The sequence below is a fragment of the Pan paniscus genome, chromosome 15 (genome assembly GCF_029289425.2).
Source record: "Pan paniscus chromosome 15, NHGRI_mPanPan1-v2.0_pri, whole genome shotgun sequence".
Taxonomy (NCBI): Eukaryota; Metazoa; Chordata; class Mammalia; order Primates; family Hominidae; genus Pan; species Pan paniscus.
The window spans coordinates 52,958,545-52,972,558 of record NC_073264.2 but is presented as its reverse complement, the minus strand read 5'-3'; the positions used below and the strand labels follow the sequence as shown (position 1 = coordinate 52,972,558).

At 42.8% G+C, this 14,014-nt stretch overlaps 1 protein-coding gene across 1 annotated transcript in view; it reads right to left on the bottom strand.

The window, feature by feature from the left end:
* Window positions 1-12,755, bottom strand: part of GNG2 (G protein subunit gamma 2) — a 143,820-nt gene extending 131,065 nt beyond the window's left edge. Inside the window, exons 1-2 of the mRNA XM_057299696.1 lie at window positions 12,698-12,755; window positions 11,122-11,260 (exon numbers count right to left, since the gene is read on the bottom strand). The gene's annotated coding sequence lies outside the window, so the exon portion shown is untranslated. The remainder of the gene's footprint in view (window positions 1-11,121; window positions 11,261-12,697) is intronic.
* Between the last annotated feature and the right edge of the window lie 1,259 nt (window positions 12,756-14,014).

Below are 14,014 nucleotides of genomic sequence, written 5' to 3'. Positions count from 1 at the left end.
CTTTAACATATGAATGCTGCTGTATCTCAATAAAAAATTTAAAACATTTTTTCTTTTTGTCAATATATAATTTGTAGCAAGTGGAACAAGGACTTCCTAAGTAAACAGATCTGGGTAATCATTTGTTATGTCGGATTTGGACACATTTCTTGATCTCCTTGATTTTCAGTTTATCTGTGTAAATGGGATTAATAACCCCCCCTTTTTTTTTTGAGACAGAGTCTCGCTCTGTTGCCCAGGCTGGAGAGCAGTGGTGCAATCTCGGCTCATTGCAACCTTTGCCTCCTGGGTTCAAGCGATTCTTCTGCCTCAGCCTCCCGAGCAGCTGTGATTACAGGTGCACGCTGCCACGCCTGGCTAATTTTTGGATTTTTAGTAGAGATGGGGTTTCACCATGCTGGCAAGGCTGGTCTCAAACTCCTGACCTCAGGTGGTCTGCCCACCTCAGCCTCCCAAAGTGCTGGGATTACAGGCATTAATAAACACTTTTCAGAATTGTGTAGATCTCATAAAATAATGAATATTAAGTTCTGCCATACAATATGCATAAGGTACTGTTAACAATTATCCAAAACTTGGAAATTAGCAAGTCTTTTCAGTGTCAGTGGGGCTTGTGTGTAGACCTGAGGGGGTGATTATCTGATTCTCCAGGTGGGTACTTTTGTTTGACTTCCTATTTACTACTGACGAGGATATTTTACAACGGTCAGTATAAAAGTTAACTCATAGGAGCAATGCAAATAATTCTCATCAAAGAGCAATACAGAGGGATAAAAATATCTTGGTTGGAAATATCACTCCAAGGTTACACTATTATTGCCCTCTGGACATGAACCAATTTTGTATCTAAATTATGAATCTTATTCAAACATTCTTCTTTTTCAGCCTCTATAAATACTTCAGTTTTTCCTATTTCAACTGCCTGCTGGTTCCCTCATTAACAAGTTAAAAAACCTTTGACTTGAATGAGTCATACTTTTTTTTTTTTTTTGAAACGGAGTCTCACCCTGTCACCCAGGCTGGTATGCAGTGGTGCAATCTCAGCTCACTGCGGCCTCTGCATCCTGGGTTCAAGAGATTCTGCTGCCTCAGCCTCCCAAGTAGCTGAGACTACAGGCATGAGACACCACACATGGCTAATATTTTTGTATTTTTAATAGAGACAGTGTTTCACCATGTTGGCAAGACTGGTCTCCAAATCCTGACCTCAGGTGATCCACCCGCCTCAGCCTCCCAAAGTGCTGGGATTACAGGCATGAGCCACCACCCCTGGCCGAGTTATATTTTAATTTTGTATCTGGCAATAATTAACAGAGTGCTTTGCTCATAATAAGTGTTTGATAAACTTTAGCTTTTATTCTCATCCCAACTTTTTTTCTCCCTATATCTAGGTATGGGAAACAATATTAAATGAGGTATGTTTCTTTCATAACTGATTTTCCAGTTTATTTTTATTTCATCAACGTTAAGATGAGATCAGGCTGGGTGCGGTGGCTTATGCCTATAATCCCAGCACTTTGGGAGGCCAAGGCGGGTGGATCACCTGAGGTCAGGAGTTTGAGACCAGCCTGGCCAACATGGTGAAGCCCCGTCTCTACTAAAAACTACAAAAATTAGCCAGGTGTGGTGGCAGGTGCCTATAATCCCAGCTACTTTGGAGGCTGAGGCAGGAAAATCGCTTGAACCCGGGAGGCAGAGGTTACAATGAGCCGAGATCATGCCACTGCACTCTGGCCTGGGCAACAGAGGAAAACTCTGTCTCAAAAAAAAAAAAAAATGAAGTCACTTAAAATCATAATATTGAAAATATTTTATTGTTTATAAAACAAACTTTTAGTGATAGGTTAGCATTAAGGTTTTTTTATTGTAAGGAGCAGGAATAGAGAATCCTATAAATTTGCCTTATGATTTTTTTTTCCAGGCACATTTAAGGGTGTGTAGAGGAGAATGGAGTAGGGGAAGGAGAAGTACATTAGACTTAATAGATTTTGGTTAGGTTATGCAAAACCAGTGGTAAATGGCATACCGGTGCTTGCTGGAGTTGTGGTGAGGAGAGAGGACACCAATGAGGCAGGCAGTATATTAAAAATTAACAATAAAACTTCATGTGACTTTTTATATTTTTAAAAGCATTTTCATATACATTATCTTATTTAACCCTCAAAGCAACATCATAAAATATATTCTTATGTTGCATATAGAATACTGGCACAAAGAGTTCAAGGTGACTCAATGAATTAGTGACTTATAGAACAGAGACCACTTCCAAATCTAGTGCTTGCCCTGTGATACTGCATGACCACTACCCTAGCTACTGCTATGCATTGGGTGTTTTCATTCCCCCACTAATTCATATGTTGAAGCCTAAACCCCCAGTGTGATGGCATTTGGAGGTGAGGTCTTTGCAAGATAACCAGGTCATGAGGGTGGACCCTTCCTGAATGGGATTCACGCCCTTATAAGAGACAGGAGAGAGATGATCATGATCTCTCCTCTGCCAAATGAAGGTACAATGAGAAGACAGCCTTCCGCAAACTAGGAAGAGAACCCAGACCAAACACTAGATCTGCCAGTGCCATGATACTAGATACCTCAGCCTTCAAAACTGTGAGAAATAAATTTCTATTGTTTAAGTCGTCCAGTCTATAGTGTTCTGTATAGCATCCCGAACTAAGATACCTACCAAATCTATTTATAATATATGTTTCCCTGTAAAGCCCTTATCCTGAAACTTCTAAGACTGGACATTTAAAGCTTCCTTAAAGCATCTCCCAGCAAAAGACCTGAAAATTAGTAATAAGACTAATATTTACAATGGAGGAGAAAAAGAAAAATATAGTTTTTGCTAAAGTTTTCTACTTTGTTAAATGTTTACATTTGTTCTCAATTCTAAAAGGAAGACACTTTGGGCTTTGGGAGCCTCAAAAATTTGGGTCTTTTCTTTATTGAGAAGTTGTAGGTCAGGGGAGCAGTGGATGATCCTGTAAGTTTACCTTAAAATGGCTTTCTAGATGCATCTGAGTGTTTGCAGAGACACACAGAACATGGGATTCAGGAGTGGGTTAGACTTCGATGTGCTGGGTCAGCATATCTCAAATCAAAGGTAGGGGTTGGTGTGGGTTTTTGCTGAAGTTGAGAGGTGGGGAGAGGCAACTGGGGAGGACAGTTTGCAGACAGCTATCTTATTTACCTGTATAGCCTTGGACCTCTGAAACATTACAGCTAAAGACAGCTGGGAGAACTGAGGTCTGAATATAAATAGTAATGTTTCTCCTACTCAAGATGAAACAAATGAAGTTAGAATGTAGGTTTAGATGCTAAAAGAGTCAAAAGCCTAGATGTCCAGTCTTTCTCTTCATCTCCTACTTTCTGGCCCTTTATGCCTCTTCTGTGATTCAATTAGTTCACTGCTGCTTCTTGCTTCTTACAGTAATTGTTGACTCTCAGCTTCACTCTTCACCTCAACTGAGCTGGGGGCCATTCATAAACATCAGGTTAACCTAGAAGCTTTCTTTTGTCTCCTCTTTTGCTAGTCCTCAGAGAGGGCATGAAAGGAGCTGAGCCACTCTCCGGAGCCTAATTCTACATCCTTCACCTTCTATTAAGTTACATTCTGCTACCTTGGTTAAGACTCTGCTGACCTTTAGAGCCCTCAGCTCTTTTAGCACTGAATTTTTGTCCTTATTCATTTATATAGAAGCGGGGTAGACATTTAGGGTAACTTTAAACCAGGTATATAATAAAGTATTCTAACTCAGAGCAGGATATAGCACAAATAAATCGAATGCCCTGAAGGGAATGGAAAAGAAAATCTACTTCCAGAATATCTGCATTCTATTAACAAGCACTTCAGGTCAGGTACTCAACAACTTTGCATGCATTATAGCGCTAGATGTGTTCCCAAATTCACTTAGGTGACATCTCCAGTGCTTTCCTTCTTACTCATGGAAAGGATTCTCCTGGAAAGTAAAAATGGCTTTAGCAATCTCAATATTGAGAGGGCAAGTGCCTGTCCTTACCCAGGACCCAGTGGCATTGGTATCCACGGAACACAGGAGCGTAAGACAGAGGCAGCTGTCTTCGGACTTGTCATTCTCTGGAGGGAGTAACATTAGCACCTCGCCAGCCTTTCATCTGCCACCTGGACCCAGCACTTGACACTTGTCTCCCAGCTGGTCGACAAGCTCTGTTTTCTGTCACCAAGGAAGGCCTCATTTCCATGTGGCTCTGACCTCGGCAGGGGAGTCCATGGCAGGCAGAAGCCAGGCAAGTGCAGGGATGGAAGCCATCACAGTGCTGGTATCCAGCCACCACAGCTCGGGAGCCAAGTGCTGAATGCCTTGGGGCGTTCTGGGGGAACTTCAATGTATAGGTAAGGAGGCGTTTGCATCGCACTAGTTAATAGACAGGAATCCTCTGAGACAATTCCAGCTCTTCTCCTGCCAGCCTTTAAAATGCCCTTCTTCCCCCATCTCCAAAAGCTTCAATGTGTTATATATTTCAAAGGCAGTTACTGAATGAAGGCAACATCCCACCAATCATTTTGTCTGCCTTTGTTTTTTTCGGTCTTTTCTAGAAATTGTCCAGAGAGCAGGGGCCGTGTTTACTAATTCAGTTGGTATTGCATGATGAGGCTGTCTCAAGGGCAGTCTGATGCTATTGTTGAATGGATCTCAAGACACCTACTGTAAGCTATGGAAACACTGTATGACCCCTACCACTCATATGGCCACCAATATCACTGTAAAGGAGAAAGCAAGTGGCAAAGATAGTTGGTGGTTCTTATGTGAAAGTAATTTCATTCATCATTGCAGCAGATGGCACACAGCAATACTGCTGTGATGAACTGGTTATAGTGACAGGTGAGTGATAGTCTATAGAATGTGGACTCCCAGGAGCTTTTCTAAAAATCAGTATTACCATTTCTATGCCCCTCAAGTAATCACATCCTTCTATTATATCTGTTACTCCACAAATTATAATCCCTTTAAGACTTCTTGAGCACTGTTAAAAATTCCTTAGGATGGTCCACATTAAGTTTTATCTGGCATCTCCACCTTTTGAAGAGGCATCTGGACTTCTCCTAAAGAGTAAGTGTAATGGAGCAAATGTTATTATTATATATTTGTATTCACAGTCTTACCCTACTCCAGGTTCTAAGGAGGACGGTTTGCCTTCTCCTGAAAAGATAATGGGTTGCCAAGAACTAGATGAACTAGCAGACACCTAGAGAGGGCAAAGTGATTTACATTAGAAGAAATTCATGAACAAAGAGGGACTGGAAAAAAGTTGAAAAAGGAAAGAGCCCATTAAAGATGAAGATTTTCATAGAATGTTTAGAAGACAGATTTGGGGGTGGTGTGAAAATTGCTATGAAGAGGTACCGGAGGTAGATTTTCCATGAAATTCTCACTGGTACTGACTCCCTCCAAGTCCCTCAGACCTGAATAATGTGTTTACATATTCATTATATATCTTTCTTCTTTTCAGAGCACCTGCCTCCCCCATCCCCCGCCCCTGTCAAATTGTATAAGCTTCAGGCCCCATAAGCTTTAATCTTGACTGGATCTATACAGAAATGAGTTGTAAGGTTGAGAAAATTTTTCCAATCTCTGAAAGACAAAATAGATGATTGTGTACCTTCCTTGTTGCGAAGACCTTGTCTAGTAGGCCTAAGAGTCATCTGAATTCAGAAGTGTGTAAAATTCTCTGACTTACTAACAGGTATTTTTTAGACCATTTTTGCCTATTGCTATGCTCTGTGTCTAAAACCCCTTAATTTGTATATTGAAGCCCTCATCTTCAATGTGATGGTAACTGGAGATGGAATCTTTCAGAGGTAATTAAATTTACATGAGGTCATGAGGGTGAGGCCCTTATAATGGAATTAGTGCGCTTATAAGAAGAGACACTAGAGAGCTTGCTTTCCCTGCCTGCCTTGTGAGGACACAGGGAGAAGGCAGCCATCCAAAATCCAGAAAGAGAACCCTCAATGGAAACTGATCATGCTAGCACCTTGATCTTGGACCTCTCAACCTTCAGAACTGTGAGAGAATAAATTTCTGTTGTTTAAACAACCCAGTCTATGATATTTTGTTATGGAAGCCCAGCTAAGACACTGAGAGAGAATAATTTTTGCTCTATAGTGATGCAAATTATTTCTTTTTTTTGAGACGGAGTCTCGCTCTGTCGCCCAGGCTGGAGTGCAGTGGCGCGATCTCGGCTCACTGCAAGCTCCGCCTCCTGGGTTCACGCCATTCTCCTGCCTCAGCCTCCCGAGTAGCTGGGACTACAGGCGCCCGCTACCACGCCCGGCTAATTTTTTGTATTTTTAGTAGAGACGGGGTTTCACCGTGTTAGCCAGGATGGTCTCGATCTCCTGACCTCGTGATCCGCCCGCCTCGGCCTCCCAAAGTGCTGGGATTACAGGCGTGAGCCACCGCGCCCGGCCGATGCAAATTATTTCTAAAGTAGAAAAGATAACCCCAAAGATAGCAGTTTATTGCCCTGTAATAGTTTTGTATCTAATTAGCAATCATATTTCTCCATTTATTTTTGCTTTCACTGACTATATATATACACACATTAAATTCTCTTATCATCATTTGAAATAGCTTCGCCATCTTTTTCTTTTCTTTTTTTTTTCTCCCTGTAATAGGGTCTCACTGTTGGCTAGGCTGGAGTGTCAGTGGCACAATCATGGCTTACTGCAGCCTTGAACTCCTGGGGTCAAGTGATCCTCCCACTACAGCTCCCCGAGTAGCTGAAACCACATGTGTGTGCCACCATGCCTGATTAATTTTTGTATTTTTTGTACAGACAGGGTCTCGCCATGTTGTCCAAGCTGGTCTCGTACTCCTGGGCTCAAGCGATCCTCCCACCTTGGCCTCTCAAAGTGGTTGGATTACAGGTATAAGCTGCCAGCCCAGCCTCCCCATCATTTTAATGAGTTAAAATAAAACTTTGATACATGTTCACTATGTATTTGTATAGGAATTCTCTTTTTAAATTTTGAAAATAATACTTTTGACAGTGAGAAGAGAATCTTTAGGAATTATGCTGCATATTTTATAATGTATTTCACTTTGGTATCACTTTATGAGACTTCATCAAAAATTTTATATTACTTTTTAAATGTTAGACTGCGATTTATTTTTCAAAATAACACTATGCTGGCATTGGTCATGAAGTAATTCAGTTATAGTAGGGCTTCTCTAGTGATATCAAGTGTGTTTTGTTTTGAAGTCCACTTCCTTACAGACCATGAGATGAGAAGGAAAAAGTGCCAGATAATTTCTAACTACTATGAAGAAATGAGCTTTTCCCTTCCTTCTCTCAGAATTGGTTGCTCAAACATATAGCTCTTTCATGACCCCTTTTTATTACCATAGTTCTCCCTATTGCTTGTGGTTTCTGATACCGACAGTCTAGATTTTATGGATCAAGGCTGTCCCCCTTGCTGTCCTTTTCATTTATATCACCCTTTCATGTGAAAAATATGTATTGAGCACAGTACATGTGCCAGACATTGTTCTAAGTACTGGGGACTATGCAGTGATCTATACAGGCAATAATTCCTGTCCCATCCTCCTGCAGATTATATTCTATTGGGGGAGACATGTAATAAACAAACAAATACAGTATGTTAGATAATAATTAGGTGTTGGCAAAAAATGTTTTTAAAGGGAAGGAGGCTAGAATGTGCTAACACAAAGGAGGAAGAGGTTTATAGAATATTAAACGCAGGGGCCTCTGGGAATGTGACATTAAAACTGTTGGAGTTAAATAATTTTTGGAGTTGGGGAACTAGCAAAGCAGAGATCTGGAGGAGGAGCATTTCAGGCAGAGAACATGGCAAGTATACAAAGGACTTGAGGCTGGAGCATGCCTGGTGCATTTGTGGGTTAGCAAGGAGGCCATCATGCGGCATGAGCAAAGGAGAGAGAGGCAGGACACAAGGTCGGAGACAAATAGGGCGGAGAAACAGCTCGTGCTGTCAGGTCTTGTCAGCCATTTTAACTATTTAGCTATTGAACTGAAATTTTGAGTGAAATGGACAACTTTTGGAGGACTTTAGAGGAGGAACTACATAATCTCATGTTAGAAAAGGTGCACTTTTGCTGCAGTAACAAGAGTTGACTGGAATGGGGACAATGATGAAAGCATGGAGGCTTATTAAGAAGCTATCTCAGTAATTCAGGTCAAAAACATTGGCAGCTTGGACCACAGTCGAAGTGGTGATGAGAAGTGGTTAGCGGCTGAATACATATTGAAAGTTGAGCCAACAAAGTTTGCTATGGATTCAATGTAGAGTCTGCAAGTGAAAAGAAGACATGAATTGACTCTGCTTTTTGGCTTAATTAGAAGGATATAGAGCATTTTTATTTGCTGAGCCAGGAGACATGCAGGAGAAGCAGATTGAAGGTAAGATCAGCAGTTCCACTCTGGACGTGATAAATATGAACCATCCAGTGGAGATGTCCAATAGGCAATTGGCATTTGAGACTGGAGTCCAGGTGAGGAGTCTTTGCTAGAAATATAATCTTGGGAGTTATGAGGACAAAGATGGTACTAAAAGCCATGAGAGGAGATGAGCTCAATAAGGGGGTATACATAGAGAAGAGGTCCAAAGACTGAGTTCTGAAGCACTCCAGTATTTTGAAATCAGTAAGATGAAAAAGAACCAGAAAAAACTACAAAGGAATGGCTAATCGTAGAGAAGGAAACCCAGGAGAGTTAGGAATCCTGGAAGTCAAAAGAATCAAGCACTTCAAGAAGTAGGGAGTGAGCTGGGCACGGTGGCCCACGCCTGTTATCCCAACACTTTGGGAAGCTGGGGTGGGCGGATCACGAGGTCAGGAATTCAAGACCAGCCTGGCCAATATGGTGAAACCCCATCTTTACTAAAAATACAAAGATTAGCCAGGCATGGTGGTGCACGCCTGTTGTCCCAGCTACTAGGGAGGCTGAGGTAGAATAATCCTTTGAACCCAGGAGGCGGAAGTTGCAGGGAGCTGAGATCGTGCCACTGCATTCCAACCTGGGCGACAGAGCGAGACTCTGTCTCAAAAAAAAAAAAAAAGAAGTAGGGAGTGATCAACTAGGAGCATAGGTCAAATATGATAAACACTGAGAACTGAACATTAGGTTTAGCAGTGGATGTCTCTGGTGGTCTTGATGAGAGCAGAATTGGAGTGGTGGAGGTGAAATCCTGACAGGAGTGAGTTTAATGGAGAATGAGAGGGAAGGAATTGGGGACAGTGTAGATTGATACTTCTTTTTAAGGGATTTACTCTAAAAGAGAGCAAGGGAATGGGTCAGTGGAGGGCAATATGGGATCAAGATAGGGTTTTTATTTATAAGGATGGTAGGAAATAGCAGTTATGCAAATGCAGGTCTGTAGTAGGAGATGAGTTGGGTTTAGCCAGGATGGGGGTTGACACGTGAGTACCCTGGAGCAAAAGAAAGACAAGTAAGATGAGGACATAATGATGATGAGCTCTGGAATCTGAGCTAGGTAAGGAGGGAGTAAGTGTTTGGGGGCCTTGTAACGGATAGTGAAAAGGTGGTATGATCAATAGCTTGCAGGTGTGTCCAAGCACTGTTGAATTTAAAGAACTTTTGGGAGTTGGGGAGATAAGCTGGAAAGCCAGCAGATGATGACTGAGAAGGTGCGCTGTGGATGGTAACAAGTCTAGGCTATACACCTGGGAATGGACAGCTGAGGCACAGGAGGACCAGGTCACTGGAGGACTGAAAGGCTAGGTGGATAGGAGGATGCAGCTATTTGGCCAGCATGTGCCTTGCTGCCTTACTGAGATGTTCACAGCTGGTGTCTGTTCTACCCATCAGTGCCTTTGCTCACTTGTTAAATATTGTGAATATCATTCCTGAGCAACAAAGAATCAAAGTATCATCACTGTGGACCTTGGCATTCCCAAGAATGGTGACAAGAGGGTTTGGGGAGTGTGATGGTGGAAGAGAGCTAATATCTTAAGAGACAGAGGGCCTGTCACATCTGCACATCAAACTGCCAGGCAGCGGGGAGGTAATGGGGCTAAGCCTCTGCCGTCCCCAGCCCTGAGCCCCTGGGGTGTTCCTGAAGGGTGAGGGCAGGGCTATAGGGGCAGGAGAAACCAAGGAGAAGGGTTTCTGGGGAGGAGAAGAGGCCTGAAAATAGCAGAGTCAGAAACAAATTTCACCAGCTTCACAGTCCAGCTTTAGACCAACCCAAGCAGCTTGATGGGTCTGTAAACTAAGCTACATCTTGTGGCCGTTAGGATGCCTACTTCATACCTGGGTAGAATGCATTCCAGAATCCTCAGTGTGGCCGTGAGTCAGACAGATATCATAAGCCAACCACAGCCCAGTGAAAACAACATGTTTTCTTCTGCTTTTGTGATTATCTCCTTGTTGTTTTGTGATTATCTCCTCGATTTATTCCTTCCTCCTTTTTTCCTCCTGTCCCCTTATCAGTCAGAGCTAGGATAAGCAATATCAAAAAGTTGTCAAGGTTCTTCTGGTCCTGCTTTCCTTTATGATAACAATTGTGCCCTGGAACCATTTTCAGGCAGGCACAGCTCCCTGCTGGAGGAAACAATCCGGAGCTCAGGCAAGTAGGAAAACTCCCCTACTGTGTGAAAGCGCTCACCGCAGACCAGGCTCTGCCACCTCCTGTTCACCTTGAGGTGGCTTCCCCAGTCCCTGCAGCTTCCCTGCCCAGCACAAAGCAGCCTTGCGGGAGACTGTGGCTTTCACCACACAGTGACTCAGCTCCCCTGGGGATGATGGCAGGACTGTCTGCACAATCATCCACAGTGGCACCAAATAACTCATGTTGAGGAAGCTAGTCAGTTCTACCGAGGCCTCTCTTATCCCGAGAATCCATGGCCACTGCCCCCAAGGCATATGGTGCTTGCCTTCCCCCAACCTTCTACAACCCAAACATCTATCCTGGGTTATTCTCTCATCTTCCGCAGCTTTATGCTCCCTCCTGAGTCCTCCCACTCTCAGACTCTCTCTCTCCAAGCTCTTTACTCTTTCCACCATTCCCTCAGAGAATAAACACTTCAACGTTTTCCTCTTTGCAGTATCCTTCCATCACCATTTGTTGAAGCCTACCTTTGCCTGAAGGTACACCATCTCTTGCTTCTCTTTCCATTGGAGGCTGCAATTTCCCCTGCATGCCCCTAGACCGAGGCACAGGTTGGGCTCAGGAATCACCCAGCTCCACGGTGCTGCTTTTCCACTGCGTGTAATTCTGGGATATGTAAACATATACGTGGATGAACATCCAACACACTAATCACAGCTTTAATTATTTGACCTCAAGGCTCAAAGCTGAGCTAGTTATAGTCTGGAACTGTATGACATCAAAAAATACCAATCCTAGCTTTCTCACTACATCTGTTCTCAGAGGGATCACCGGGACCAGGATTTCTTCTTTTCCTCCTAATTCAGTGATTGTCCAACTTTAGCAGGTATCAGGATCACCTGGAAGCCTTGTTAAGGCAGATTGCAGAATCCCTGCTCCCAGAATTTCTGGTTTGATAAGCCTGGAGTAGAGCTCAAGAGTTTGCAATTCTAACAAGTTCCCAGGTGATATTGATACTGCCAGTTTGAGGACTACACTTCGAGAAGCACTGTTCTAGTGTATGTGCCCAATATTTTTCAAACTTGTCTTCATGTTAGAATTACCTGGAAGGCTTTAAAGAGTATTGACATCTGTGCCCGTGCCCTTCTCCTAGGGATTGTGATTTAATTCACCTGGGATGTGGCTTGGGCTTTGGAACTTTTAAAAGATCCCCAGATTATTCTACATACAGATAAGTTTGGGAACTGCTGCTGTCACCGTCTAGCCTCCCTTCCTTACCTGCCCACCTTGAAGGGTGTGGTGAATTACCTGAACTACACCTCTCACCTTGTGTCAGCCTCGCTCCTTCCCCCAGGAAACTTCGGATCTGTGTCAACTTATCTTCTCATTGCTCCTAAGTGCTAGACATCAAGCATGGCTGGAGAAAACCTCATAGCCATCTCATTCGGTGCCTAATCCCAGCTGTGCTTATTTATGGGTCTTTTAACTTATCCTTGGTTTCTCTTTTCTCTCCTTCACTGATAATTCCAAAACTTCACCATTCTAATTCACCCTTTTGAACTCTTCAGCTGACCTCATCTCCTACTTCAGCAAGTAACGTTGGTCCCATCAGGTGTGATTTCTTTCTATATTTTACTCCATCCAAATAACTAGTTTATCTGTAGCCACACCCTTTCTTCCCTCTTATCACTTCATCTCAGAGAATGAGGTGTTCCTGCTTCAGGTCAATGCCTCTATTCTGCCACCCGCATCACTGCACTCAGCATGATTAATGGCATGTATACAGTTGTTCTCAATATTCACGAGGTGGGGGATTGGTTCTGGAGACCAGCCCTGCCTCCCATCCACCAATACCAAAATCTGCAGATGCTCAAGTCCCTGATGGAAACTGACTTAAAATTTGCATATAATCTATGCACATCCTCCAACGACTTTAAATAATCTCTAGATTACTTATAATACCTAATGCAAAGTAAATCTTATGTAAATAGTTGTTATATTTTCTTTTCAAAATTTGTATTTTCAAAATTGTTGTCATTTATTTATTTAATATATATTTTTGATCCCTGTCTGGGAACCCACAGATAGGAAGGGCCACAGTACCTTCAGCCATCCGCTCTTGCTGGCTCTGCATGCTCTCCTGCAACCCTCAGCCTCACTAGACTCTAACTCTCCCCCTTTTCCTATCACCCTCTCATATACATGACAGCATCATTTCTCAGTTCTTGCTGCCCACTGATGGCTGATTCAGAAGGAGGAGTAATCCTTCCAGATGCCTCTTTTAAAGGCTTTTTAATTTGGTATTCAGAATTAAGATCTTTCTCTCTCTCTTTCTTGCCATGTAAAAAGGGGACTCTGCTCATGCTGTCAACAGCTCACTTCTATTTATTTCTGGAACCCAGCTTCTTTGCTCAGTATGCTAGGCACTAATGAGAAAGTTGCCCCAGCAGCATAAAGCATTATATTAGTGATGCTTTTGCTTCAAACACGTATTTACCACTCAACAAAGGCAGGCACATAGCTCTTGTCAGAACAATGAAAAAGCAACAAATCCAGCAACCCTTTGGGAAACCAGTTGTCTGGGGATTTGAGGGTCTCCCATCCACATGGTGACAGCTCCAGCAAAGGCAGGAAAGAAAATCACACATACACACATAAAGGAAAATGACAAAAACACAAACAGGAAACAGAGTACAAGAAGGAACAAGGCAGAGAGAAGAGTGTCTGTGTAGTTTTGTCTGCACAACTAATACAGTTTAATAAAATTTTGTATAGGAATTGTGCTCACATTATTAGTACTGTGGCCCACCTGTCAGATTAGATCTCCAGTTCTAGGTGATATGTAGTGGATTTCTTCCACTGTGGCTTTGAGAACATTAACATTAGTTTAAAACAGAGTGCTACCATTGCTTCTTTTTAAAAACATTTCAACTTTTATTTTAGATACAGAGGATACATGTGCAGATTTGCTGCATGGGAATGTTGTGTGATGCTGAGGTTTGGAGTACGAATCCCATCACTGCTGTTGCTTCTATTCAAAATACAAAGTAGGGCTCGGTGCGGTGGCTCACGCCTATAATCCCAGCACTTTGGGAGGCTGAGATGGGCAGATCACTTGAGCCCAGGAGTTAGAGACCAGCCTGACCAACATGATGAAACTCCATCTCTACCAAAAATACAAAAAAAAAAAATTGCTGTGTGTGGTGGCGCACACCTGTAAGTCCCAGTTCCTCAAGAGGCTGAGGCCAGAGGATGGGTTGAGCCCAGGAGGTGAAGGTTACAGGAGGTGAAGGTTACAGGAGCCGAGATTGCACCACTGCAATCCAGCCTGGGTAACAGAGCCAGACCCTGTCTCAAAAAACAAAAACAAAATACAAAGTAGGTCAGGAGGAATAATTGAGATAGCTTAGGTATTAATTT